Here is a 25,378-nt window from a genome sequence, read left to right on the forward strand (position 1 = left end):
GTTGCCAAAAATGGCACACTCTGACTTGACTGAGGTCACCTAGAGCTTCAGTCGGTTTCATCCATGTTCTCTCCTCATTGAGACCATGGTTTTGAAACGTTGGGGTGAACATATGTAGGCCTAGAGCGCTGGGTAAGACTACACACACACACACACACACTGTACCACACCCACCGCACATATACTACACACACAACACCCATACAACACACCACACACAGACTTGTACCACACAATACACGACACACACCTACCCCACACCACAGTACACACACCAAACCATACACAGAGCACTACCCCCAAATGATAGCACACATACCACATCACACAGACAATACACACACACCACATACCCTGCAAAACATCCACCACACACATACCAAACACACAATCATACAACACAATACATAACCACACACATGCCACAGACTCCACAATATGTACACCAAACCACATGCAAAGCTCTACCCCCAAATACACACCACACACACATACACACACATGCACCACACACACTCACAGAACACATAGACCATACACATACAACATACAGACTCTACAATACACACACCAAAACACACACCCAGCCCTACCCCCAAATACACACCACACACACACGCACACACACACATGCACCACACACACTCACAGAACATAATAGCCTATACACATACAACATGCAGACTCTACAATACACACACCAAAACACACACCCAGCCCTACCCCCAAATACATACCACACACATGCATGCAAGCACCCACACACCCATGTGTGCATCCCCCCCACACACACTTACCATCCTTCCCTCAAAAGGCACACAGCAGCAGTTCCCTAAACAGCCTGATTGCCCCAGTCTCCCATGTGAACGTGCTGTATGAGAGTCAACTTGGTCCTTCCTCTGAGGGCTCTGTTTTGAGCCACAAAGCAGGCACGAATACTAGAAGAGAAACCCCAGGAGTTCCTGTCAGCACGACACTGTGTCCCATTAGTTCCAGTTAGCTTTGTGTTCCTCAGCTAGCTCTCTGTCATTAAAAATACAGATTCTCTTCAAAATCTCCAGGAATGGGACTCTGAGCAGTGTTTATAGGCTTTTGGGGAGATTTTAGACAACCAGTGCGCTGGCAGGGATGCCCAGCCCCACAGTGCTGTGCTCCACGTCTTGCTTGTGCTTGGCTTCCATGTTTACTGAGAAAAAGGAAAAATGAATGACCTCCAAGAGGGCAAGGCCTTGGCAAATAAGCAGGTATTTTGCAAAGCGGTGTGTGTGTGTGCGCGCTCACGCACGTGTATGTACGTAGGTGCCACATGGTCTACAATATAGAGATTGGTCTGTGGTATAAGAAGTGGCCTGTATCCGAGACCGGGTAACCCAGAAGCCAGACGATCACCTTGAGGGGACGTAGCACAGGGTGCAGAAACTTGAAGGAGCCCGAAGCCGAGTGGACCCCTTCCCATGTTCCCTGTAGAACCGGTAGCTCCTGACCCTAATAGGCTGCACTCTTTGTTGCCGATTACAGACAGCACCAGGCTTATATTGTCTTGTCCAGAGGATCCCAGAAGAGAGTAAGAGATTTTCTTCCCCAACATTCACAAAGAAAATATCAGGTAGGAGCCTGATTAGCCCAGCTCAGTCACATACCCTTCCTTGGGCTATCACTGTGGCCCCAGGGTTGGGGTGTATTGTTGCCAATCCACTTTTGGGTAGGGGACAGAGTCCTGTGATCCACCAAGCTACCGGAAGCACATGATGTGGGAAGCAGCCGTTCCTCGAAGGCATGGCGACTCCAGAAGGCCTCCCGCAGTTCCAGAAAGCCTGGATGGGATGGCTGTAGGGATGAAATCCATGTCTGTTCCCAGCCATGACCTTGATCTGCTCTAACCCCAGGGAGCCAGCTAGCCCCAAAGGGATGCAGCCTACCCCCCAGGCAAAGCTCTGAAACCTCGCTGTTGCAGGACCTTTCGCCTTAAAATAACCTCGAGATAATGAGTTTTTATTTCCTGGCGTCTGGTATGCTCAAAGCAGGTATACTCAGTTTAAGAAACTTTTGGAAGTCCCCTGTTTCAAATGCAGAGAGTTTTGTGAACTGTATTATATCCATGTGATGCAAAAGTCATGTTTCTTCTCCCAATTCTTTTTCAAAAATTTCAAACCTGCAGAAAAGTTGAGAAAACAGTATAATCGACATCCATTTTCCTTCAGATAAACACCTGTTAATATTTTGCCACATCCACTTGATTCTCTCTCTCTGCACACGTACATATTGAAAGATAGAGACACACACACAAATAAAAATACTTCCTTTTTTCCCCTTCACCAGTTAAGAGTTGGTTGCAGGCAGGTATGATGACACTTAACCCCTGAACACTTAATCTTACATCTCCACAGAACGGATACATTCTCCTACACAACCACAGCTGATTATTATACTCAAGAAGTTTAACATGGATGTGATATTATTATCTAACATATAGTTCATATTTAAATTTCCCCAAGTGTCTCAGTAATGTCCTATAGCATGTTTCCCCTGCCTCTGGGATCTAGTCAAGCATGAAGTTTCCTTCTCTTTTATCTTTCATGCCATTGATATTTTTGGAGCCCAAGCTCCAGTGGCAAAATGTACCTTAATTTGGAACTTTGATGAGTCTTTCCTTCTGATGAGATGCAACATTTTTGGATGGAATACCATGTACTTCTCAGTGCATCCCCTCAAGGGGCACACAATATCAGTGTGTGCAATTATTGGCAATGTTCTCTTTGATCACTTGGTTAATACAGTACCTGCCAAGTCTATCATTATAACAGTACATTTCCCTGTATAATTAATGAGTAATTCACATGCAGTCATGTGAATACCCTGTTTTCCAGCAACCTTCCACCTTATGGTGATTTTTGTCTAAATCAGTTATTACTATGGTGATGGCAAAATGGTGATTTTTCTATTTCTGTTATTTCTCCCACATTTATTAGTTGGTATTATTCTGATAAAAAAGAAGCTTTCTTGGGGCAGCTGTGTGGCTCCGTTAAGCATCCTACTCTTGATTTCAGTTCAAGGTCATGATCTCAGGGTCATGGGATAGAGCCCTGTGCTGGCACAATTTTCTTCTCTCCCTCTGCCCCTCTTCCTCCTCTCTCTCAAATAAATAAATAAATAAGATATTTTTTTTAAAAAAAGCTTTCTCTATACCCAATATTAATTTTTATTTTTAGTAACAGTATGGAGTAGTGGATATAATCCATTCATGTTTTTATTCATTTATTCATTCTGATGCTCATATTGTTTGAAATTTGGCCAGTGAAAGTCCCTTCATGGTGGCTCCACTGTCCTTTTGAGATAGCCATATCAGTTTTTGACAGTGTCCTTACTGTCTATCAGAAGATGGTCCAGAATGACCTTGTATTTTCTCTGCTTAGCCCTAGAAACGGCCATTTCTCTGAGATGCCCTGATTCTTTTTTGTCAGTATTTAGAAATCAAAGTATAGATTACTATTGGAATGACACTGCTTCCCTCTATCATTAGAGAGAACCCAGGAATACATGTATGTATATATATGCACATTCACACGTATGCCCACACATTTCTAGAGCTATTTCTATGTCTATCTATACATTTTAGAAACTAGGAGGTCATTCTGTGGGCCACAGTAGCAGTCAAACACCACAGGATTCATTCTATTCTTCTACGTTTCCATATTTGCAACTCTATTTTTCAACAGTGAGAAACCATACAGAAGATAAAGTTTAATCTTGCAAACTCTGTGTTATATTCATAGAATGGAATTCTGCTCAGTAATAAAGAGGAATGAATTAATGCTCAACATGAATTAACAGATGAATCAAAAAAATACGTTGAGTGAAAGAATTAGACGCAAACAAAAATTAGATACTCATATCGTGTATATTGTATATTTTATTTATATAAAGTCCAAGAACAAGCAAAGCTAATTTATGGTGATAGAAATCAGAAAAAGGGGTTGCTTCTGGAGGTAGTGAGAGAAGTGACTTGAAAGAAACACAAGGGAACTTTCTAGGGTGATGGGAATGTTCTAGATCTTGTTCTGAGTGGTGAGTACACAGGTGTATTCAACTGTCAAAATTCATTGAACTGAACACTTAAGATCTGTACATTTTAATGTACCTAAATTATCTTTAAAAAGAAAAATATAAAAATATGGGAAGGTGGAGGGGAGGTGGAGGGATGAGATAGCTGGAAGGGGAGGTGGAGGGATGAGATAGCTGGCTGATGGGCATTAAGGAGGGCATGTGATGTAATGAGCACTGGGTGTGATATGCAACTAACTGATGAATCACTGAACTCGAACCTCTGAAACTAATAATACATTAAATGTTAATTAATTGAATTTAAATAAAATTTTAAAAAATTTGAAAAATAGCTCTTAAATGAAAAGATGAAATTTCACTCATAATAAGAGAATGCAAATTAAAACTGCACTGAGAGGCTACATTCACTTACCAAAATGCCAAAAATAGAAAACTTGGGCACCTGGGTGGCTCAGTTGGTTAAGCGTCTGCCTTCAGCTCAGGTCATAATCCCAGGGTCCTGGGATAGAGCCCCGCATTGGGCTCTCTGATTGGTGGGGAGTCTGCCTGTCGCTCTCCATCTGCCTCTTTCCTAGCTCATGCTCTCTCTCTAATAAATAAATAAAATCTTAAAAAAATAGAAAACTTGATAACACACACTGTTGGTGAGACCATGGTAAATTAGGCAATAATATCTAAAAATATCTAAATATCTAAAAGTATCTAAAATATTTTAAAATAGCTATATTTACCCTTTGCTCCATGAATCTCACTTCTGTGAATGTATCCTGAATATATAATCTAATGCTAAATTTCCGTATAGAGTGAGGTCTATTTCTGGATTTCCTATTCTTTTTTGCCAGTCTATTTATGATCTAATACCATACAGTTTTAATTATAGGGGTTTTATAACATGTTTTAATGTTCACTAGAGCTACTCCACCCTCCTTGCCTTTCTTTTTCAGTTTTTCTAGCTATTCTTATGTGCTTTATATATATTTTAAAAATTATTTTTATTAACATATAATGTATTACTTGCCAAAGGGGTACATGTCTGTGAATCATCATGCTTACACATTTCACAGCACTCACCATAGCACATACCCTCCCCATGTCCATTACCCAGCCACCCTATCTCTACCCCCCCACCCTCCAGCAACCCTCAGTTTGTTTCCTGAGATTAAGAGTGCCTTATGGTTTGTCTCCCTCCCAATCCCATCTTGTTTCATTTTTTCTTTCCCTACCCCCAACAACCTCCTGCCCTGCCTCTCAAATTCCTCATATCAGAGAGATCATATGATAGTTGTCTTTCTCTTATTGACTTATTTCGTTCAGCACAGTACCTTCTAAATCCATCCATGTCATTGAAACTGGCAAGATTTCATTTCCTTTGATGGCTGCATAGTAGTCCATTTTACATATATACCACATCTTCTTTATCCATTCATCTGTTGATGGACATCTAGATTCTTTCCATAGTTTGACTATTGTGGACATTGCTGCTATAAACATTCGGGTGCATGTGCCCCTTCGGATCACATTTGTATCTTTAGGGTAAATACCCAGTATTGCGATTGCTGGGTCATAGGGTAGCTCTATTTTCAACTTTTCGAGGAACCTCCATGCTGTTTCCAGAGTGGCTGCACCAGCTTGCATTCCCACCAACAGTGTAGGATGGTTCTTCTTTCTCTGCATCCTTGCCAACATCTGTCATTTCCTGACTTGTTAATTTGAGCCATTCTTACTGGTGTGAGGTGGTATCTCCTTGCGGTTTTTTTTTTTTAAGATTTTATTTATTTATTTGACAGAGAGAGAGCTGATGTGTAGGCAGAAAGGCAGGCAGAGAGAGGGAGAAGCAGGCTCCCTGCTAAGCAGAGAGCCTGCTGGATACGGGGCTCGATCCCAGGACCCTGAGATCATGACCTGAGCTGAAGGCAAAGACTTAACCAAATGAGCCACGCAGGCACCCCCTCATTGTGGTTTTGATTTGTATTTTCCTGGTGCTGACTGATGTGGAGCACTTTTCATGTGTCTGTTGGCCATCTGGGTGTCTTCTTTGCAGGAATGTCTGTTCATGTCCTCTGCCCATTTCTTGATTGGATTATTTGTTCTTTGGATGTTGAGTTTGATAAGTTCTTTATAGATTTTGGATACTAGCCCTTAATCTGATATGTTGTTTGCGAATATCTTCTCTCATTCTGTCGGTTGTCTTTTGGTTTTGTTGACTGTTTCCTTTGCTGTGCAAAAGCTTTTGATCTTGACAAAGTCCCAGTTGTTCATTTTTGCCCTTACTCCCCTTGCCTTTGGTGATGTTTCTAGGAAGAAGTTGCTGTGGCTGAGGTGGAAGAGGTTGCTGCCTGTGTTCTCCTCAAGGATTTTGATGGGTTCCTGTCTCCCGTTGAGGTTGTTCATCCCTTTGGAGTCTTTTTTGTGTGTGGTGTAAGAAAATGGTCCAGTTTCATTTTTCTGCATGTGGCTATCCAATTTTCCCAACCCCATTTGTTGAAGAAACCATCTTTTTTCCACTGGACATTCTTTCATGCTTTGTCAAAGATTAGTTGACCATAGAGTTGAGGGTCTATTTCTGGGATCTCTGTTCTGTTCCATTGATCTGTGTGTCTGGTTTTGTGCCAGTACCATACTGTCTTGATGATGACAGCTTTGTTATAAAGCTTGAAGTCCGGAATTGTGATGCCACCAACTTTGGCTTTCTTTTTCAACATTCCTCTGACCATTTAGGGTCTTTTCTGGTTCCATGTAAATTTTAGGATTATTTGTTCCATTTCTTTGAAAGAAGTTGATGGTATTTTGATAGGGATTGCATTACATGTGTAGATTGCTCTAGGTAGCATAGATATTTTCACAATATTTGTTCTTCCAATCCATGAGCATGGAACGTTTTTCCATTTCTTTGTGTCTTCCTCAATTTCTTTCATTAGTACTTTATAGTTTTCTGAGTAGAGATTCTTTGCCTCTTTGGTTAGGTTTATTCCTAGGTATCTTATGGTTTTGGGTGCAGTTCTAGATGGGATCGACTCCTCTTTCTCTTTCTTCTGTCTTGCTGTTGGTGTATAGAAATGCAACTGATTTCTGTGCATTGATTGTATATTCTGACACTTTACTGAATTCCTGTATAAGTTCTAGCAGATTTGGAGTGGAGTCTTTTGGGTTTTCCACATAAAGTCTCATATCATCTGCAAAGAGTGAGAGTTTGACTTCTTCCTTGCCTATTTGGATGCCTTTTATTTCTTTTTGTTGTCTAATTGCTGAGGCTAGGACTTCTAGTACTATGTTGAATAGCAGTGGTGATAGTGGACATCCATGCCATGTTCCTGACCTTAGGGGAAGAGGTCTCCATTTTCCCCATTGAGAATGATATTCACTGTGAGTTGTTCATAGATGGTTTTAGTGATATTGAGGTATGTACCCTCTATCCCCACTCTGAAGAGTTTTGATCAAGAAAGGATGCTATACTTTGTCAAATGCTTTTTCAGTATCTGTTGAGAGTATCATATGGTTCTTGTTCTTTCTTTTATTAATGTATTATATCAGATTGATTGATTTGTGGTTGTTGAACCAACCTTGCAGCCCTGGAATAAATCCCACTTGGTCATGGTGAATAATCCTTTTAATGTACTGTTGGATCCTATTGGCTAGTATTTTGGTGAGACTTTTTACATCCGTGTTCATCAAGGATATTGGTCTGTAATTCTCCTTTTTGATGGGGACTTTGTCTGGTTTTGGGATCAAGTTAATGCTGGCCTCATAAAATGAGTTTGGAAGATTGCCTCCATTTCTATTTTTGGAACACTTTTAGAGAAGAGGTATTAATTCTTCTTTAAATATTTGGTAGAATTCCCCTGGGAAGCTTTCTGGCCATGGCTCTTGTTTGTTGGGAGATTTTTGATGACTGCTTCAATCTCCTTACTGGTTATGGGTCTGTTCAGGTTTTCTATTTCTTCCTGGTTCAGTTTTGGTAGTTTATACCTCTTTAGGAATGCATCTATTTCTTCCATATTGTCAAATTTGCTGCCGTAGAGTTGCTTATAATTGTTTGTACTTCTTTGGTGTTGATTGTGATCTCTCCTCCTTCATTCATGATTTTATTAATTTGGGTCCTTTCTCTTTTCTTTTTGATATGTCTGGCCAGGGGTTTATCAATCTTATTAATTCTTTCTAAGAACCAGCTCCTAGATTCATTGATTTGTTCTAGTGTTCTTTTGGTTTCTATTTCATTGATTTCTGCTTTGATCTTTATTATTTCTCTTCTCCTTCTGGGTTTAGGCTTTCTTTGCTGTTCTTTCTCCAGCTCCTTTAGGTGTAGGGTTAGGTTGTGAACTTGAGACCCAAGAAAGGCTTGCATTGCTATATACTTTCCTCTGAAGACTGCCTCTTCTTCATCCCAAGATTCTGAACAGTTGTGTTCATTTTCATTTGTTTCCATGAATTTTTAAATTCTTAAGTTCCTGGTTGACCCATTCATTCTTTAGTAGGATGCTCTCTAGCCTCCATGTATTTGAGTTCTTTCCACATTTCCTCTTGTGATTGAGTTCTAGCTTCAGAGTATTGTGGTCTGAAAATATGCAGGGAATGATCCCAGTCTTTTGCTACCAGTTGACACCTGATTTGTGACCCAGGATGCGATCTGTTCTGGAGAATGTTCCATGTGCACTAGAGAAGAATGTATATTCTGTTGCTTTGAGATGGAATGTTCTGAATATATGTGTGATGTCCATGTGCCCCAGTGTGTCATTTAAGGCCTTTATTTCCTTGTTGATGTTTTGCTAAGATTATCTGTCCATTTCAGTGAGCAGGGTGTTAAAGTATTATTATTGTATTATTGCTGATGTGTTTCTTTGATTTTGTCATTAATTGGTTTATGTAGTTGGCTGCTTCCATGTTAGGGGCATAGATATTTAAAATTGTAAGATATTCTTGTTATACAGATCATTTAAGTATGATATAGTGTCCTTCCTCGTCTCTTATTATAGTCTTTGGCTTAAAACCTAACCTATCTGTTATAAGGATTGCTCTCTTTTGATCAGCTTTCTTTTGACGTCCATTAGTATGGTAAATTGTTTTCCACCCCTCACTTTAAATCTGGAGATGTCTTTGGGTTTTAATTGAGTTTGTTGTGGACAGCATATTGATGGATCTTGGGTTCTTATCCATTCTGATACCCTGTGTCTTTTGATTGGGGGCATTTATTCCATTTACATTCAGGGTAACTCTTGAGAGAGATGAATTTAGTGCCATTATATTACCTGTAAGGTCACTATTACTGTGTATTTTCTCTGTTCCTTTCTGGTCTACTACTTCCAAGCTGTCTCTTTACTTAGAGGACCCCTTTCAATATTTCCTGTAGGGCTCGTTTGGTGTTTACAAATTCTTTTAATTTTTGTTTGTCCTGGAAACTTTTTATCTCTGCTTCTATTTTCAATGATAGCCTAGCTGGATATAGTATTCTTGGCTGCATGTTTTTCTCATTTAGTGCTCTGAATATATCATGCCAGTTCTTTCTGGCCTTCCAGGTCTTTGTGGATAGGTCTGCTGCCATTCTAATATTTCTCCCATTGTATATTACAGACCTCTTGTCCCGAGCTGCTTTCAGGATTTTCTCTTTGTTACTAAGACTTGTAAGTTTTACTATTAGATGATGGGGTGTGGTCCTATTTTTATTGATTTTGAGGGGGATTCTCTGTGCCTCTTGGATTTTGATGCTTGTTCCCTTTGCTCTATTAGGGAAATTCCCTACTATAATTCACTCCAACATACCTTCTGCCCCCCTCTCTCTTTCTTCTTTTTCTGGGATCTCAATTATTCTAATATTGTTTCACCTTATGGTATCACTTATCTCTCAAATTCTCCCCTCATGGTCCAGTAGTTGTTTGTCTCTCTTTTGCTCAGCTTCTTTATTCTCCATTATTTAGTCTTCTATATCACTAATTCTCTCTTCTGCCTCATTTATCCTAGCAGTAAGAGCCTCCATTTTTTTAAAACATTTTTTAAAAAATTATTTATTTGACAGACAGAGATCACAAGTAGGCAGAGAGGCAGGCAGAGAGAGAGAGAGAGAGAGAGGATAAAGCAGGCTCCCCACTGAGTAGAAAGCTGGATGTGGGGCTTGATCCCAGGACCCGGGGATCATGACCCAAGGTGAAGGCAGAGGCTTTAACCCACTGAGCCACCCAGGCACCCCAAGAGCCTCCATTTTTATTGCACCTCATTAATAGCTTATTTTATTTCAACTTGGTTAGATTTTAGTTCTTTTATTTCTCCAGGAAGGGATTCTCTAATATCTTCCATGCCCTTTTCTAGCCCTGCTGGCACCTTGACAACCGTCATTCTGAACTCTAGTTCTGACATATTACCAATATCCGTATTGATTAGGTCCCTAGCTGTCAGTACTGCCTCTTGTTCTTTTTTTTTTTTTTTTTTTTGTGGTAAGTTTTTGCATCTTGTCATTTTATCTAGATAAGAATAGATGAATGAGAGAACAGTATACTAAAAGGGTGGCAAAGACCCCAGAAAAATATATGCTAACCAAATCAGAAGAGACCTGAAACCAGAGGGAGAAGAAAGGGTGGAAAAAAAAAATATATATATATATATAAATATATTAGACTGGTGAATAGAACAGAGGCACCAGCTTGATTATGGGTGTATTCTGGTCTCTTAGAAGACTCTACCTCCCAAAATTTTAACAAAGGAAAAACTTACATATATATACATATACAAAAATAAGGGTAAACACAATGAAGGGATGGAATATGGAATATGGAATATGACTGTTAGGGTGAAAATTTAAAAAGATTCTAAAAAAGGAATTGATAAGATTAGTTCATTGGAAAAAAAAAAAAAGAGGAGAGAATGTGATCAGGCTGGAGACTAGAACAAAACCATGTGCTAGATTTAGAAAATATTTTGATCTGTTAGGAGAAATTGTATCCCAAAATTTTAAAGAAAAAAAAAAACCTATGTGTGTACTAAAAGTAAGGTTAAATACAATGAAGGGATAAAATATGTGTATAACAATGAAAATTTATAAATATTTTTAAAAGGTATTAATAAGATAAAATAGTTTAAAAACCTTAAAAGAAGAATGAGGACAAGTTTAAAAAATGGAGTAAGAAAAAAATAAAATTAAAAAAAAATTAACTTTGCAAGACTGAAGGATCATGGGGAAAAAGCCATGAATTCTATATGTTGCTTTCCTCTAGCTCTGGAGTTCCACAATTCTCATTGATCGATGAACTTGGTCTTTGCTGGATGTTCTTGCTGATCTGGGGGAGAGGCCTGGTGCCGTGATTCTCAAATGTCTTTACCTGAGGTGGCATTGCACCGTCCTTGCCAGGGGCCTAAGTAATCTGCTCAGGTTCACTCTCGAGAGCTCTTGTTCCCTGAATGCTTTCCATGCAGCTTTGGAAGACAGGAATGAAAATGGCAGCCTCCCAGTCTCCGGCCTGGAGGAGTTGAGAGCTCAGGCCCCACTCCTCACTGCACCCTTGGAGAAAAGCATTCAATCCCTGGTCTCCCACCACACTCCCCGCTCACCCAGCCTGTGACTGAGTGTTTCTATCTCTGTCGCATGGCCCTGTTTGGAGTCTCCAAAGCCAGCAGGTTCCTGCCCCACACTCCCGGGTCACTCCCCCTGGAGGAGGAAGGAGAGGGATCTCTTTGAATCTGCCACCTTGGGCTCCCTGCCCAAAGAGCAGTGGCCCTACTGTGCCTTGGATTACAGTTTAAGGTAGCCCTGAGCTGAGAGCCCCCTCTTCAGCTCCATCTCTGCAGCCAGCTTCCCCACTCTGATACCTGGTGGCTCTGCCACACTTACGCACCCCTGGTCTTTCTGTGACACCATGGATCCTGAGACTACACTGTCCTCTCATGGGCTCCACCCCTTCTTAGCCTCTGGAGTGGTGTCCCTCAGTGGAGCAGACTTTTTAAAGTTTGAATTTTGTGCTCCGCACCTCCACCACTTGCCAGGAGTTGGCCCCTCCCCAAGTGGTCTATCTTCCCATTGCCTAGGATCCACTTCTCTGCACATCCTACCTTCCAGAAAGTGGTCAATTTTTTGTTCCTGGAATTGCTGCTTTTCTTCTCTTCTATCTCCTGTTGAGTTTGTAGGTGTTCAGAATGGTTTGATAACTATCTAGCTGAAGTCCTGGGACCTAACTATATTTCAGTTTCCTATTCCTCTGCCATCTTGCTTCCTCACGTGCTTAATATTTTAAAATATATGTGAAATTTAAAAGTAACTTGTCTAGCTCCAGAAACAAAAACTCACTGGTATTTTTATTGGATTGAATTACATTTATAATTTAGGGATAAATGACACTTTTATGATGGGTCATACTTTCCAAAAAAGGATGTCTTTCCATAAAATATACTTTTACATCTTTCAGGAGTGTTTTAAGGATTTTCTCCTATAACTTTTATACATTTCTTATTAATACCTAAGTATTTGATCTTTGTTGTCATTGCTATTGTCAATGAGGCTTTTGTATTCATTATCCCTTCTAATTGTTGGGTTTTTTAAAAAATTCTAACCGGTTATTATTTGTGTGTATGAAGCTATTAATTTCTGTGGGTTAGTTTTTTTTTTTTTTAAGATTTTATTTATTTGCCAGAGAGAGCAAGAGTACACACAAGCAGGCAGAGAGGCAGGCAGAGGCAGCGAGAGAAGCAGGCTCCCTGTCAAGCAAGGAGCCCAATGCGGGACTCTATCCCAGGACCCTGGGATCATGACCTGAGCTGAAGGCAGTGGCTTAACCAACTGAGCCACCCAGGCGTCCCATGTGGGTTAGTTTTATATCCTGCTATATCATTGAATTATTTTATTGTTTAAGTTTTATCTTTAAGCCTCTTGGGTTTTGCAGGTCTAATTGATATTAGACCATCTACAAATACAGGTCATTTTATTTCTGCTTTTGCAATTCTTATACATCAAATTGCTTCTACCTGTCTAATTACATTGGCTGATACCTCCAATAATGTATTAAATAGTGGTAGAGATAGTTGGCATCCTTTCTATATTATACCTTACTGTAGTGATAACATCTCTAGTGTTTCCAACTAAATAAAAAGCTGGCTTTTGGTCTTAAGTATGTTTTATCTTTTAAAGAAATACCTATCTTCCTATTTTATTGTATATTGGAATGAATTTTGAATTTTCTCAAAAGCTTTTGTAGCATTTATAGAAACAATCATATAACTTTTCTTCTTATACTAATATGGTGAATTATGTTAAAGGATTTCCTAACATCAAACCATTTTTGCATTCCTGAAATAAATCCACTTGATCATGAAGTATTTTTAAATGAGGTGTTTTGTGGGGGTTTTTTGCATCAATATTCATAAGTGAGACTGATCTTTAGGTTTTTGGTGTGAGCTATATTTATTAGGTTTAAGTATAAATGTTAAACTTTATAAAAAATTTAGAAGTTTATTTTTTTTTTAGAAGTTTCTATTTTCTGTGCTCTGGAATAATTCATATAGCATTGGGATTATTCAAATGTGAAATTTTGGTAGAAATCCCCTGTGAAACCATCTGAGTGTGATGGTTTTTTCTATGGGGTAGTTCTCTGAAATAGTCCTAATACTTCTTTGGAAATTTGCTTGAGCATTGTCTCTCTACTGAGGTCAGTTTTGTAAAATTTTATTTCTAGGAAGTTATCCATTCATCTAAATTTTCAATTTTATTTGTGAAGGATTGTGAGCATAGTCTCGTCATGATTTAAAAATTTTCCTTCACTTTAAAGCTTTTCATTTTTTTTAAACTTTTCATTTTTTTTAATGTATTTATGCTTTTTGTCTTCTTGACTAGGTTAGCTAGCATTTTCCTTCACTTCAAGGAACCGTTATTTTCATTTACCAATTAGTTATATTGTTTTTCTAATCCTAAATAATATGCATGACTTCTTTCCTTACACTTTCTTTTGGTTGACTTAGTTGTTGGTTTTCTAGTTGTTATGAGTTGGAGTTTGTTCACTTGTTTTCCATCTTTTATTGTTTATATAAGTATTTAAGGCTATGAATTTTCCTCTGACCACTGCTCTGATGCATCCCATAACTTCTTATATATAATGCTGTCATTATTACAATTTTTTGGCAATCCTGCTTTTGTGGTTTTTGCTTCCACTTTCACCTAAGTGTTGTGTAACAGAGTGTTTTCATTTTCACCTCCGAAGGCCTTTAAAATATGTTGTTGTTGTTTTTTAAGATTTTATTTATTTATTTCACAGAGAGACAGAGATCACAAGTAGGCAGAGAGGCAGGCAGAGAGAGGGGGGAAACAGGCTCCCCACTGAGCAGAGAGTCCAGTGCAGGGCTTGATCCCAGTACCCTGAGATCACGACCTGAACCGAAGGCAGAGGCTTAACCCACTGAGCCACCCAGGTGCCCCTGTTGTTGGTTTTTTTGTTTTGTTTTGTTTTGTTTTTGTTTTTTTTAAGATTTTACTTATTTAGTTGAGAGAGAGGGTGTGTGTGTGTGAGAACATGAACAAGGGGAGGGGCAGAGGGAAAAACAGACTCTCCACTGAGGAGGGAGCCTGATGTGGGACTTGAGGCAGGACCCTGGGATCATGACCTGAGCTGAAGGCAGATGCTTAACCAACTGACCCACCCAGGCACCCCAAAATATGTTGTAGTTTTATTGTATTGAGATCACAATTATGTTTTAAAGTACTTCTAAGTTTAAACTTTTTACTCTGAAAATAATAAATTAAAATTAATATGAATAAGGTGTGCTATATTTATCTGGTGACATCATGTAGCCCTGGTATATTACCACATATCCCTGATAGCACATTTAGTACTTTTTGTCATGCTTTTTAAGGATAGAATCAGTTCTTTTCATATGTTCTGGTATTATTTTCTCATCAGTAAAAGATAATATTTGGTTAAAATACTCTGGATAAATTAAACTATAGGGGTTCATTAGAATGTCAACCTAAAATATGTGTATATACTCATTTTCTTTCCATTCAATACTTTAAGGAGAACTAAATCCCTCCATTTTTTTCTCAGCCCACTGAAAATATTTGGTCTCATGCAGTGTTTTTTCTGTAGGGTCATGATCACATAAGGGGTTACAGTCTACATTAAAGACAAACAGATGGCTATATACACCACAACCTGGCACATGCCCTCACCATTAGTGTGTTCAGTAAATACTTTAAACATTGATGAGCAAATGAATGAATATACTGAATATAGATTATAATTCACTTACTTGTGCAAAATAACATCACTCTGATAGATCTTCAGGTTGTTAAGTATGAATGCTTTAATCTTACTGCTAATAACCCCTTTTCTATCATGCTTATAATCTAAGTTTAATGGGTTGGGTGCCTTACAGCTTAAGTACAGTGCATTGAAAGAGCATTTCCAAGGGTGGGTACAAGAAGAATAGAGTTTTCTCAGGCTAATGGGAAGGAACTAATTTCTCAGGCTGTCTTAAAATAACAAATCATACACTCTTTCAATTGATGATACAAAAACAACTCCTGAAAGGATCAGTGTTGGAGAGAAAGGATGGCTTTGTAAGTCACTGAATCTTTTCCCTAGGTAAGGGTCTCTAAACGGAATGTGGAATGGAACATAGTTTTATTTTATTATTTTATTTTATTTTTTATGGAAGCATTTTATTTTATTTTTAAATTTTATTTTATTTTATTTTAAAGTAGGCACCATGTCCAACATGGGGCTTAACCTCATGACCCTGAGATGCATGCTCTACTGACTTAGCCAACCAGGCACCTCTGGAACATAGTTTTAATAAGCAAAACTCTTAGAATTATGTGGCAGTCTTACATTTGATAGCCTCCAGTGAACCATGCCTCCTGGTATTTACACCCTTGAATAGCCCTCTTCCTTGAATCTGAGCAGGCCCTGGGACTCACTTTAGCCAGTAGAATATGGTGGAAGGGATTTAGCAACATAGAGGAATACCAAGTTACTCCAGGAGTGAGCCATCTTGGATGTACTACCTAGTTGAGTCTAAATCTAGAGTGGGAAAATTATGGCTTTCAGTCAAATGTGGCCTACCATCTGAGTTTATAAATAAAGTTTTATTGGAACATAGCCGTGTATGTTCATTTATGTATCATCTGTGGCTGCTTTCTCACTACAGTGGCAGTGTTAGATAGTCATGACAGAAACTTTACAGCCTGCAAAGCCTGAAATATTTACTGTTTGGCCCTTGACAGGAAAGTTTGCTGACCCCTGTCCAAGATGGCTACAGTCCCAGCTGACATCCAGGAAGCAGAATGCCCAGCTGAAGCAAATCAACCCACAGAATAAATAGTTTGCTGTCTTAAATCATTAAGTTTTGGGATGGATTATTATGCAGCAACAATTGAAAGAAATTATAAAATCTGATATCTGTATTTTATAAACTTGATGATTTCATGGCTTTAATTTTTACCTTCTTTTCCCTTAACTTTTAGTAGGTTTATTGAGATTTTTCTAACTTGTCTTAGTCGCATGTCACTGAAAATTCTCTCACCAAGATCAATGCACTCCTTGTTACTAAATCCATTGGATGTTTTTCAGTCTTCATTTCATTAGAGAATTGGTCAGCCTTTGACACTGTTGGCCATTTCTTTGGTCTTCAAACATTTCCCCCTCTTGTTTGTTTAAATCATAACCTCCTCACTTTCTTTTGTCTTCTAGGAGGTTCTTTGTCAGTTTCTCTTTGGGGGAATTGATCTTCTGCCTAACACATAATATTAGAGTTCCTCAGGACTCCCTCTTAGATTTCATTCAGCATTCAACTAATAGATATTGAGCCTACTATATGCTGGGCATTCATGGGATACGTTAGTGAACAAAAATTCCCTGCCCTTGGGGAAATTTTTAAATGTATATATAATATCTTGAATTTAATATGTGTCTTAGAAAAGAAAATAAAACAGGTTGGCGAGTATGAGGTAGGGGGGAGGGTTTAAAGAAAGGTGGTCAGAAAAAAATCTGAATCCTCTGAATCAGAAATCATCTCCTTGACATTTGAACAAAGCCCTAAAAAAAAAGGTAAGGAAGCAGGCATGTGGATATGTATAAAGAACATTCCAGGCAGAGGGAGCAGCAGTGCAGACACTTTGGCAAGGAATGTGCCTGCAGTGTTTGAGAACAGGAAGGATGCTCCTGTGGTGGGAAGGAGCAAACAATAGGGGATGAGGTCAGAGAATGAATGGACTCCAGGTCCTGTAGGGTTTTGTAACCCATTGTTAGGACCTTGTCTTTTTCAGACTCACGTATGTGAAGACCTACTGGCCATCTCCTCTCCCTGTGTTCTCTAGGCACCTCAGGCTCTATTATTTCCTCTAAAACCTTTGTCTCCTTTCAAGCTTCCTCTACTTCACCACTAAAGCCATGCAGCCACACCTTCTTATTAAGGCATTCTCTTTAAGAGGCCACTGCTAACACATATGCTAGTGAACAATCTTTGCTGGCCTATAAATGCTTTGGCTTCCATTAACACATCATTATGGTTTAGTTTATCAGATTTTCTGCCTATGATGGTGGCATGAAGGATTAGACATGGGATAGGTGGGTTTTAATTGGGATAAGATGATGGAATACCGTCTTAGGAGACAGTTCAGGGCATGGTGCCATATTGGGGGGAACTAAATGCACTGAGGAGAAAGGATGGAACTACAAAGGGAAATTCTCTACATTTTGCAGTTTTTCCCAACAGGGGCGCTGCCACTGGGTATTGTAAAGACACGTAATTCTGAAATTGTCACTTTTGTTACAAATGGTACATTTATCACATAGCCGGCAAGAGTTAGGCTCCATATATATCACAGACTTTTAATTTGTGAATTCAATTTTCTACCATCTCTCACAGGAATTTTTTTGTCCACTCCCCATTATAATTTTAGAATTTAACATTCATTCTTTTGACTTTCAGCAGAGGAACCAGTTTTGTTCTGGAAAATATTTAGTCAGAAGGGTGTATGTTGCCTTTTTCCATGATCATCGTTTTTTTAATAATTTGTAAAGGAGCTTAAGAAATATCTTAGTCTTTTCTAAGTCTTATAAGTATTTTTAAAGATTTATTTATTTATAATTTTTGAGAGAGGGAGAGACAGAAGGAGAGAGAGAGAATCTCCAGCAGACTCCCCATTGAGCAGGGAGCCCGATGTGGGGCTCAATCTCACGGCCCTGAGATCATGACTTGAGACAAAATCAAGAGCCAAAATCAACTGAGTCACCCAGGTTTCCCTCTTATAAATGTTTTTTAAAAAATAATAACTGATACAAGGGAAATAAGTCTTCCTAGGTTATATTTTCCCATATTGTACTTATATGTGGGAAAGAGTCTTGTAAAAATCATTAATGTGAAACTAACTAGGCCAATGAGAGCTATTATTTTTTATTAGAAAATCAATTGCAAAATGAATGTTTAAAGGCAAGCTTAACGTAGTTAATAATGTAATTAAGTCTCATCCCTTGACACTTGAAAGCGCTGTTTTATTTATTCATCATTTTCAACAGTATTTATCAAAGGCTTGCTCTGTGCCAGGTAGCATGTTTGTGCTGGGGTTAGAGTACAGACAAAACAAAGAAAAAGCTTGCTACCATGGTGCTTAATTCTAGTGGGGAAGGCAGACAATGAAACAGTAAAAATAATTACTACTTCTAATCTGTGCTAGGAAGGAAATAAACAGAGAGGTGTGGGAGGGGAGTGAGAGAGAGAGAAAGGTAGACCCACAGAAGACATTGGGGGCTGCTTGCAAAAAGGCCTCTCCAAGATAGATGAAGTGGAGTCCTGAAGATGAGATCGAGGCTGTCAGGAGAACTAGGAGAAGCCTCCCAGACAGAGGGCCCGGCAGGACCAAAGGCCCAGAGGCAAGAAAGGCTTCATGTTCCAGAAACAGGAAGGAGACTAGAACGGCTGCCGTGAAGTGCCCAGGGATGACAGAGGCACAAGACAGGCTGCAAAGAGGGGTGGGAGCCAGATGGTGCAGGATGTGTACGCCTTGGGAAGGAATTCGGGTTTTATTCTGAGTATGATGGCAAGACCACAAAGAGACTCTGCAAAGGAATGCGGTGACCAGATGCTCTTCTTCTCTTTTTAAAAAGATTGTGGCAAAATATACATATCGTAAATTTTACGATTTTAACCACTTTAACTGTATAATTCAGTGGCATTAAGTCTGTTCATAATGTTGTACAGCTATCACCACTATTCATTTCCAGAACGTTTTCATTATCCCAGATGGAAACTTCTGTAACCATTAAACAGTTACTTTAGGCTACCTAATTTGAGAATCATTTTTGGTTCTTTTAAGTTTTGTATACCCATGGTGACTTTTTTTAGGCTCTTCCTAGGTGGATGTCTTTCCACTCAGGGAAAGCTATGATGGTGACTATAGGAGTTTTGTCCCTACATCTTGTCCTTGTACCTGTACTCTGATGTTTGTGGTTGGGGGTGTGTAGGAAGTAGCAGCTGGATTTTAGACCAATTCCAAGCAAATAATCTTCCTCATGTCGAAAATCAGCTACACTACTTTGGAAAATGGTGTGGCAATTTTTCAAAATGTTAAAATATAAAATGATCATACGACTAAGAATTCCACTCCTAGGTATCTACCCAAGAGAAATGAAAACATGTGGCCCCACAAAGACTTGCATGTGTATGTTCACAAAAGCTTTATTCATAATAGCCCCAGAAGGAAACAACCTGAATGTCCATCAACCAATGAATGGATGGACCCAATGTGGCATATTCATGCAATGGAATACTTTTCAGGATCCAAAAGGAACCAACTACCGACACACATCCCATCATGGATGAAGCTCAGAAACAAGAAGCCGCATGCAAGAGAGCACATATTGTATTTGGATGAAATATTCAGAAACGGCAAATTTGCAGGGCGCCTGGGTGTTCAGTCGGTTAAGCATCTGTCTTCGGCTCAGGTCATGATCCCAGAGTCCTGAGATCAAGCCCCACGTTGGGCTCCCTGCGCACCAGGGAGCCTGTTTCTCCTACTGCCCACTGCTCCTCTCCTGCTTGTTGTCCCTCTCTATCTCTCTCTAACAAATAAATACATAAATCTTTTTTTAAGGCAAGTTTATAAAGACAGAAACTAGATTAGTGGTTTCCTGGGGTTAGAACCAGGAGCAGATCATAGGTAAATGGGCATAAAGATCTATCTTATTAGGAAGATGAAACTATACTTAAACTGATGTATGATTATGGTTGTACCACTTGCTAAAATTACTAAAAATCTTTGGTCAGAGCACCTGGATGGCTCAGTTGTTGGTCCTGGGATAGAGCCCCGAGTTGGGCTCCTTGCTCAGTAGGGAGCCTGCTTTTTCCTCTGTCTGCTGCTCCCCCTGCTTGTGCTCTCTCTCTCTGTGTCAAATGAATAAATAAAACCTTTAAAAAAATTTTTTAAATAAAAATCATTGGTACACTTGATATGGGTGAGTTTTATGCATGTAGTCTAATACTTAATGCTCTCTGGAAGATAAAAGTTATTCTGCTGGACCAATGTCGAAACCTTTTTATTGAGCAGAGTGGGAGGGAAAACCTGTCCTAATATTGCTGATGCCTTGCTTTATCTGTGATGATTGTATTTGGAAAGGCTCCAAACCTCTCTCTCTCTCTCTCTCTCTCTCTCTTTCTTTCTTTTTCTTTCTTTCTTTCTTTCTTTTTATGAGAGCACCCAAGTGGGGGTAGGGAGAGGGACACAGGGAGAGGGAAAGAGAGAATCCCTAGCAGGCTCCATGCCCAGCCTGGAGCCAGATGCAGGACTCCATCTCACGACCCTGAGATTGTGCCCTGAGCTGAAATCAAGAGTCAGACACTTAACTGATTGAGCCACCCAGGTGCCGCATCAATCTCTCTATTTTAAAAAGAATTAAAGTCTCTCAGGCCATTTTAAAAATGATGTAATTATTTCAGCTTTACCCAAAACTGTACTTATTTCTTTCAGTTTTTCCTGACTAGGGTTTAGGATCTGAAATAATTTCTGTTCCCTGAACTGTTCTGTCTGCTTCCATGAAAATTGGTTATCCCAAAGATGACTGCTGAAGATTTCACTGTTGGTGATACAAAGGGTTTGAGGAATTTGTTTTTTAAACTTTCAGAGAAGCCTTTGTTCCTCAGAAGGCTAAAAAGTTGTGACAGATATGGTGGGAGAGAGAAAGACTTCACAAGAGCACTTGGCTGACGTTTGCCAAAATCGTGTGCTCGGCTGGTTTTGAAAACCATCTTCAGAATATTTTTAGTTTCACAGGGTATGGTAGGAAAAGAGTGGCTCTTTTACTAAATTCCTTCTGTGAAGTAGCACTTTAGAAAGAATCCAAAACCAAAGGCCTGCAGTGTGACCTTGGATAAGTCTAATTACCTCAATTTCCTCTCTTTTCTCATCTGTACCATGGGGACAGTATCTACCTGAAATAAGGCAACATGTGGAAGCACGCAGACCAGTGACGGCCAACTAGGAAGCACCCCATGGTGCTTGTTGTTGTAATTTTTTTATATTCCCTCGGAAAATGCCATTGGTAATGGTTTGTGCAGTGTTGACTGATTTGGACTTTTTTGTTTCTCTTTTCACGGTCATTGCTTCTCAAGAAATAGAAACCATTGTATGTCTTGGTTTTTTGAAAGAACAAAGCGATCGTCGTCTGCATTACCATCACCAACAACAGACATTTATAAATGCAGGGTGGTGTCACGGTGATGAGTGGGAACTGGGTCAGCCTATGTGGGTGTGAATGACCACTCTGCCATCACCAACTCCGGTGACCTTCAACCACTCACTTAGCTTCCCTTAGCCTGGTTTTCATTAATACATTGGGACTCATAAAGGTGCTTTTGTCATAGGACAAAGACTGGCGAGAAAATATGCCCCACAGGACTGTTAGAAGTAATAAACCATTGATTCTGCTAGGAGTGGAGTTGCTGGGTTATGGGATAGCTCTAGGTTGAACTAGTTGAGAAGCTGTGAAGATGTTTTCCACAGTGGCTGCTCCATTTCACATTCCAACCAGCAACATACGAAGGTTCTGACTTCTCTGTATCCTCGCCCAAACTTGTTATTTTCTGCTTTTATTTTTGTTTTTTTTTTTTCATAGCCTTCCTAGTGAGTGTTTATTGCTAGTGGGTGGAAATACAACTGATCTTTGTATATTGATTTTGTGTAATGCAACTTTGCTGAACTGGTTTATTAGCTCTAATGGGGTTTCTGGTGAATTTTTAAGGGTTTTCAATATATAAGTCATGTTACCCATGAATAGAGACAAGTTTTACTTGTTCCCTTCCAATCTGTCTTTTATTTCTTTTTCTTGCCTAATTGTACTGGAACTTCCAGTGCAGTGTTGAAGAGAAGTAGTTAAGAACAAACATCCTTACCTTTTCCCTCATCTTTTTTTTTTTTAAAGGCTTCATTTATTTAACAGACAGCGATCACAAGTAGGCAGAGAGGCAGGCAGAGAGAGAGAGAGAGAGCAGAGAGCCCAATGCCGTACTCGATCCCAGGACTCCTGGATCATGACCTGAGCCGAAGGCAGAGGCTTTAGCCCACTGAGCCACTCAGGTGCCCCCCTTTTCCCTCATCTTAAGAGGAAAGCTTTCTTTCACCATTAAGAATAGTGTAGGGGTGCCTGGGTGGCTCGGTGGATTGAGCCACTGCCTTCGGCTCAGGTCATGATCTCGGGGTCCTGGGATGGAGCTCTGCATCCGGCTCTCTGCTCAGCGGGGAGCCTGCTTCCCCCTCGCTCTCTGCCTACTTGTGATCTCTCTCTCTGTCAAATAAATAAATAAAATCTTTTTAAAAAAATAAGAATAGTGTTAGCTTGGTTTTTCCATAGATGCAGCAGGAGGTTTTGATGTGTTCCTCCAAGGGATGGTTTATTCATATATAAGAAAAGGTATCTTAACATAACTGTTAGATGCAATGCATAGATCTTGATTCGATGAAGTTAGGATCTACATACTGCATTTTGGTTGTTATCTCTCTTAAGTATCTTTTATCTAGAACATTGTTGTATATATTTTAACATATAAATTTTATAGAAATAATACACAAATAATAAAATATATATTTATAATATTGACTTTTTGAAAGTACTAGGTTACTTGACTTTGAGAGTGTCCCAAACTCTCAGTTTGTTTCTCAGACTAGATTTGTTTCCTCATGGTATTGTTTACTCTGTTCTTTTATTCTCAGTGTTTTCTGTAAATTTGAAAGTTAAATCTAAGGGTTTGATTAGATCCAGGTTAAATATTTTTGGAAGGACATTTAATAGGTGATTCTATATGCTTGTTATATCTCTCAGTGGGCATATGATGTCAAGTCCTTCGCCTACTTGTGATATTAAATTTGATCACTTAAGAGGTGTCCACCAGAAATGTCCTTTGAAAAAGTACATTTTCCCCTTTCAAGCTCTGAAACAGCCACTCCTTTAACCATGAGAAAATATTGAAGACTTAGATTTGGAGGAGAGGGGGTAGACCACCGTTTGCTTTTTTTCTTCCTTATACATCCCAATTCCAACTAGTGGTTTGGACGACTTTTTGGTACAAATAGAAATTTAGAAGCAAGCTTGCAATAGATCTCGTGATGTGCTATCCCTTGGAGTCACGGTCAGCTTCTTACTCTGGGATCAGCGAAAAGGTCATTGCATTAGAAATCAAAATCAGGGGGGTGACTGGGTAGCTCAGTTGGTTGAGTACCCCGCACCTGGTTTTGGCTGGGGTGGTGATCTCGGGGTCATCAGGTGCCCACGTTGGGCTCCGTGCGCAACAGGAAGATAAATAAATCTTAAAAAAAAAAAAATCAAAATCAGGAATCAAAATTTCAGTTTCTGCTCTGCCATCCATGACACAAGATGGTTTTTAGAGTCCCCTTCAGTTCACAGAATCATAGTTCATGATTCTGTGGTTTCACTCCTTTTCATTTAGTGAAAAATACTAGATCACGCTTATTAGCTCTATGATGTGGGTGCTTTTATTTCTCTGAAAAATCACAACACTGGGATTTCAGTGAATCTCATAATCAGGGAGTGCCTACTCCATGTAGGCGCTCAGTAAGTATTCCTGTGAACCAGGACTCTAGTTGTGATGAGTGGACATTTATTTTGCTTTTATCAATATGTTTTATTTCATTTTTATTGTTTCCCTTTATTCTCTATCACTGGAGGAAATTGTTGGGCAGCTGGGTTACTTTTTCTCAGTCCTGTGGCTTAAATTGTGTCCATCCCTTTCCCCTCTCCCCCTGATTCCTATGTCCGTGTTCTAACCCCCAGGACCTCAGAATGGGAGCTTGTTTGGAAACAGGGTCATCACGGATCTAATTAATCAAGTTAAAATGAAGTCGTTAGGGTGGGCCTGAACCCATATGATTGGTTGAAAGGGAGAAACTTGGACACAGATACAGATGTGTGCATTTGCTCACACACACACACACACACCGAGAATCCCATGTGAAGGTGAAGGCAGAGACTGAGGTGATGTATATCAGCCAAGGGATGCCAGATTGCCAGTAAGCCCCAGACGTTAGGAGAGAGGCCTGGAACAAATTTTCCCTCATAGCTTTCAGAAGGAACCATCCCTGCTGTCACCTAGACCTAGGCTTCTAGCCTCCAAAACTAGAAGACAGTAAATTTCTGTTGTCTAAGTCACTCGGTTTTTGGTCCTGGTTCCAGAAGCCCTAGCAAGCTAATACACTTACTATCCCTGATCTGGAATGAATTCCTTGAGGAAATATAATAGCCTATATGGAAAGTAAAGAAGTCACAGGCTTTCTCTTATGTGGATGTCAGAGCCCTGAGCAGGTTGAAAGTTTGTTTTTTGGTTTTTTTTTTTGTTTTTTTTTCAAATTCTGTCTCAGGCCAGACACATCTTCTCAACTGCTCATGGAACACTTTGCTGTTATTGTGCCTCTGGTAAGCTTTGTGCGTATGTACGTGGGCATGTGTATGTGCTCTCAGGCATGTATGTATAATGTGAGTGCTAACCTCATCCTTTCAACAGATTTCGACTTTTGATACCAAGGAGACAGACTAGAACAGAATTTAAATATCTTCGTTGTTTTAGCATACATATGGTCACATCTACCATACCAAAAAAATTACAGTCAGACTTTTTGAGTGAAAATTTTAATAATTGCTCACACTTCCTGTCTGGATATACAGAAAGATTTTGGCCATAGAGATATGTTAAGGGTCCCACCTAAGTAGAAAAGGCCTCTGAAGAATACAGATGATCTACTAAAAATTTTCATATATTTCTAAGCTTTGCCATAATCTTAGAATGGAGCATTCTCAATACATGTTATATTTCAGTAAGTCGTTTAAAAGGCACACAGATGTAGAAA

The sequence above is a fragment of the Martes martes genome (genome assembly GCF_963455335.1).
Source record: "Martes martes genome assembly, chromosome: 1".
NCBI classification, from domain to species: Eukaryota; Metazoa; Chordata; class Mammalia; order Carnivora; family Mustelidae; genus Martes; species Martes martes.